The sequence below is a fragment of the Sus scrofa genome, chromosome 10, assembly GCF_054392235.1.
Source record: "Sus scrofa isolate SSC_HxYL_T2T_F1_AM1 chromosome 10, Sscrofa_HxYL_maternal_Yorkshire_Landrace_v2.0, whole genome shotgun sequence".
Classification (NCBI taxonomy): Eukaryota; Metazoa; Chordata; class Mammalia; order Artiodactyla; family Suidae; genus Sus; species Sus scrofa.
In genome coordinates this window covers 48,104,049-48,109,894 of record NC_139392.1, presented here as the reverse complement: position 1 = coordinate 48,109,894, position 5,846 = coordinate 48,104,049, and positions in this window count along the sequence as shown.

Sequence of the window (5,846 nt, the reverse complement as noted above, 5' to 3'; positions counted from 1 at the left end):
AGGGAGACTGCTGGCCATTTCTTTTCTCCCTAGAAGTAGGGATCTTATAATCCTGAGGAGGTCCCACCTCGATTTACGGAACTCAGCAGGGCTACTGGATCTTCCCATCCCCTGAAACTCAGGGCTCTCATCAGGAAAGAGGAGAGCCCACAGTAATATGTGTCAAACAGCTGGACAGCAGTGCAGGTCAATGGAAATAAAGGGCTTATCAATGCCAAGGACACCAGAGACAAGATTTTGCACAAATCCAGGGAACCCACAATCATTTAGCATTCCCTTTTATTAGTAGTCTTATTTAATAATATTTTAATAGTCTTCCCATTTAATGGTATTTTACAAAGGTTCAGCATCCTCCAAAATATCAAACCCCAGTAGAGAAAATAAAAAAAACATTTAGATACACAGAATAGTAGACAAGATGCAGATAGATATGAAATTGATCAATAGATGGAAGAATCGCTACGTTAGCACCCAGAATTTAAAATGAAGAGGATAGAATTCTTGAAAGAAAATAAAAGGCAGAGATAGAAAAAAAATATTGGAAGACTAAATATGGCCAAGAAGAGAGAGAGCTAATCCAATTGGTCTAAACCTTGGCTATATTCAACAAAAATATCTGAATTTTTAAAAACTTAGATCTATATCAAAGTCTGTTATTCCCTGTTATGCAGCTCTAATGAGAATGACATTATAATGTGGCAGAAGGGCCTAGTGTCCTGCAGTGACTTGGGGTCCTCTGCCTGGTCAATCCAGGTCATGTACACTCAGGATTCCCAAGGACCAACGTTAGAGAGCTCTGAGATGATTCCACGGAGGTGCAGAACAATGGTGAAATCGCAGCCTGGCTGGTGTCCTTTGGCCCTGTGCATGTTCACCCAGACAAGGGATATCTCTGCTCAAAATCTTGAAATGATATCTGTACCCTAGAAGCCAAGGGGAATGGGAAACTTGGGGGCTCAAACTATGCCTGTGAGAGGGGATTGTAAAGTCAAGGTTTTGGGTTCCAATTCACAAAACTTCCCTAGACTCCCTTGCAGATGAAATGGAAGGAAACCCCTTGTGTATAGGGGCATCGAATTATTGGATGAACCCAGCTTTCAACCCATTGGAGAGTGCTAAATACTGTTTTGTTTTGTTTTTTTATTACTCAAATGAATTTATCACACCTGTAGTTTTATAATGATTTGCAAGATTTCTATAGCAGTGTGTATAACCTGGTGAAAACACAGTAGTCTCACCTATGTCCAGGGCTCATCAGCGGAAACCATTGGAATATAAGTGGAAGGAAACCAAACACAAATATAAGAAAGCAAACAAACCACTGCCAAATACTGAATGCATTGTTGGCAGGTACGGATGGAAAACTTATAGGCGGGGCTGACACAACCGTACAATTTCTGATGTAATCCCTGCTGGTACACCTTACTCTCCTTGCAAATGTGTAACCAGTTCTAGTCACCAAGGTTGTGCTGCCTCTTGCTGTGAAGAGTTACTCCATTGAGGCCTGCATCAACATGACCCTACATTATCTGAGTTCATGTCCTTGTGTTGGTGAAAAAGAGTGGAAAAAAGGGCCTCAGGTTCACACATTCACAACAAAACCATGTGATGGGCAGGGGAAGTGTGGTTCCCTGAACATCCTTGAATCCATGAAGTACTGAATTTCCTGTAAGATACTAGAAACAGGTTGCCTGCTATCAAACATATGACCTCAGGGTTGGTTCTCATGCTCTACATCTGGCAAAACACACATAACAAGACAAATCCCCCTAGAAATATCTCCCTTGTTTCTGGTATGAACCCATGGCTAATTCCTTGGATAGTCACAGGGAAGTTACTGCCCCTGGTGGGGTTTCCCTTTGAAGATCTTTCTTCATGCCCCCCAAAACTGAATGCAGAGAAAGACAATTTCTAGTGTTCCCAAAATCTATAACTTCCTGGTGTTTGTTTTTGAATACACACAAAGCAAAATTCACTTCTCTACCACTTATAACTTTCTGGATATTGATGGTACCTCAGCACAAAGAGACAGCGAACTGATCAACTAGAAACTCTGACTAAAAAGAGCAAGTGGATATCGGGACCCACCAAAGCGAATACAGTGGGGAGAACATCAACAAGACAAAAATCAGAAAAATACATAGGCGGTGAAATAATGGAAACAGTCAAGGGTGACATACATGTAGAATTAAATCACAAAAACATGAAATCTGTTTGGTAATGTAAGGCAATATTTGGAGGGAATCAAGAAAAAAATGCAAGGAGAGAAATAGTGATACAGGATAGAAAAGGAGAGAGGGAGATTGAGAGAAAAGGAGTAGGGGTTTGAGTGAGAAAGACAAAAGGATATGGAAAAATTTGAAAGATAGACATATGCTCCAAAATTCCCCTTAGTACTGGGCTCAAGATTCCTTGTCTGTCCTGGGGTATACAAAATGCCCGTCTTTCTCTGAGTTCTCTCATTCTGAAATGCCTCACGTGGGGAAAACAGTTCACAGGAAGGCATTGTATACTCAAGATGAATTGTTTTCAAAGATATCCAGAAATAACTAGGAATAAAAAGGAAGCAAGAATCACAAATATAAATGAAAGATACAAGGAAATAAATGCACAGATATATATATATATATATATATATATATATATATATAAATATTCGTTGTTGTGAAGCCAGGGGAGGGGACCACAATTCAATGGCTACACTTATACTACATCCCAAATTGTGCCAACTGAAATCATGAAAATAATGTAACTTCCATTAAATCGTTGGTCATCCAAAAAGGATCATATACTCTTGAGGAATCCTGGTAGGACTTTTGGTCAGGTGATGTGATATCTGCGTGAGCCACTCTGTTGGATGAAACAACATTAATTTCCTGCCCAGTGAAGAAATACTATGGTTGTGGAGAAACAATGTTATGCTGAGGTAGGTCTCTTTCATTTAGCCAAAATGATTGCTGGCAAAAGGCCAAGCCAATTTCTGACCATGCCATTTTGAAGGGCATTTCTAGGTCTATCCAGGCTGCAAACTCATGAAGGCATCAAGATATTTGGGTGACACAACCCCAGGCCAGTTGCAGAGGTCAACATACCCCTGGTTATGCAAGCCATGCTGGAGGAAACCATGGTGTGAGAACCAACAGGATGGCAGGGAGACGTCTGTCCAACTCTGCTTGCCCAGAAGGCAGGGGTCTTATAAAGGATGAGGAGGCCCCACCCCAATTTATGGAAAATAGCAGGGCTGCTGGACCTTCCTCTTCCCCTGAAACACATTTATTTCTGAAACAGCTGGAGAGCAGTGTGGCTCACTGGAAACCAAGGGCTTCTCAAGGTCAAGGATACCACAGACAAGATTTCTTGAAAATCCTGAGAACTAACCGTCATTTAAATTTCCCTTCAAATTTGAGGACCTGAAAGGAATTAGGAAAATCTAAGGCCCTTTATAATGACGGGCCAGTTCACACTGTCCCAGGCCTTTGGAATGCTGCCACTGTGCTCTTTCCAGTGAGCCAAGTATACTAACACTCTAGTTCAGACCTTGACATTTTCCAGATCTATTGTGCTCTCTTCTGTTGGATTCATACATTTCCACATTCCAAGCAGCTGTTTTCACAGTTTTCCTCATTATGCACAAATGGCTTCACACCTTTCACCGTTCCACACATTCTTTGGCTCCACTTTCCTTTTTTTTTCAGGAATATGAGTTTTTCAAGTTTTTTTTGGCCCCTGCTTCTTTCCTGAAACCATCAAAGACAGTTTTCCTTTGTTGGGCTAGACCATTCCACAGGCTGTCCTGATCCACTGGGCATCAGGTGCCTCAATAGTTTTCCTCATTATAAATTAAAATTCTAATAATAAAATAGGATTATTACTATTAATCTATAATTACAACTGTTACATAATAATTCTGCACTTTCTCAATATAATAAAACTAATTATATCTTCAACCACAAATACAAGCATGGTCCAGTGTTTCTACTGATTTTCTATAAAGAAAATATTATTTTTGTGCGGGGAGCTGAGAAGATACAAGGAGCTGAGGATGGGAGCTTGCCTGAACGGTGCAGTTCTGAGGACAAGCTCCTAATCAAGAAAAAGGGGCCTGTCTGAACAGTGCAATTCCGAGGGCAGATACCTAAGCAAGGAGATGTCTGCCTTTATGGCGCAATTCTGAGGACAGGCCCCAGAAGACAATAAGGCTCGCCTGCTGACATTGGTGGGGAACTGAATTTTCCAGGAAACAATCTCCATTTTGCGCTGCTGAGTGAGGATTGTTCCATGGATGACTTAGTCTTTTCTGTTATTCACTTGTTATTCAGTTTTCCTCAGTCTTTCCTGATTATTTACTTATTATTCTTATTTTCCATTCTATTTTCCTGTGGTGATTTGTGATTTAACAAAGTTACAACAATAATATAGTAAAAATTTCATCCTGAAGGACTTTCCCCTATTTAAATCCAACTTAACTAAACCATGGTGTTTATCTACTAACTAGTTATACAGTAAACTTTAAAGTTAGGATTTTAATGGGGCTCATAGAAGTTAAACATATATTATTCTGGATCGAAAGACACCCAGCTATGAGTTATAGAAGCTTTTAAGTGATAGCTAGTTAAGTTGGTTTATATTTTCTTACACTGTCTCCCCGCCATAATGCTTTAAAGATAAGCACTAGTCTAAAAACAAGATTTGTTATGTCTGTGACCTCTTGAACTTGTGGAGATTGACTGGCTATGGGGTGATTTTTACTGAGTCTCCTCCTTTCCACATGATGTATTATACCTAATTGCCCTTAAATTTTACTCACTAAATTTAGTTAGGCTAAAGATCTTAAAACATGATGTATCGCTGCTATACCATATAATAAGAGTTAACCAATGTACTTTTAACACTATGATGGAATCTGTAGTTAGAAACTGTCTATATAATCAACCACTTAATGCCAATACAATTTGAGTAGTCCAGCATCCTGAAAGCCTGAAAGAAGGGACAATGAGGCTGTCTCTGTATGTACATTTCACCAATGTTGTCCATCTCCTTTGGGAAAAAGTGTAAGCTCCCTGGCTGAAGGAGCTGGCCTCTGGCATTTTTGAATGGTTCATCCACATCCAAATATTTAAAACCCAGAGAGAGAATAATAAGTTGTTTGAAACATAGACTAATAAATTGGGAGAGATAGGTAGGTAGTAAAATAGATGAATAGATGGAATATTCAGTAAGTTAGAACCAAGCATTACAATGAAGAAGATAGAATACGTGAGAGAGAAAAAATGGAAAGAGAAATGAACAGAGTAGAATGGAAGACAAATCATGGCAAAGAACAGAGTTCTAGACCAAGTGGCCTAAATCTTGGCTCTATTCATGAAAATATATGAATTTAAAAAAAAAACCTAGGTCTATATCAAGGTATTATACTCCCTGCTATGCATCTCTCTGGAGAAAGCCATTACAACATGGCAGAGGGATCTAGTGGCCTGCAGTTACTTGTGGTCCCCTGCTGGGTCAATACAGGTCAGGTGCACACAGGATTCCCAAGGACCAACGTGAAAGAGCTTGGGGATGATTTTGCAGAGATGCAGAACAATCGTGCCCTGCCAGGCTGGCTGGTGTTTTTGGCCCTGTGCAGGTTCACCCAAACAAATGAATATCTGCTCTAAAGTTTTAAAATGATATCGGTACTTTTGAACCCAAGGGCAATGTGGAACTTGGGGGCTCCTCCTATGCCTATGAGAGGAGAAGTAATGTCAAGGTTCTGGGGCCCAATACCCAACTCCCACCTGGATTCCATTGAAAACAGAATGGAAGGAAGACTCTCAGGAAGAGGGGCATCAAATTATTGGATGAAA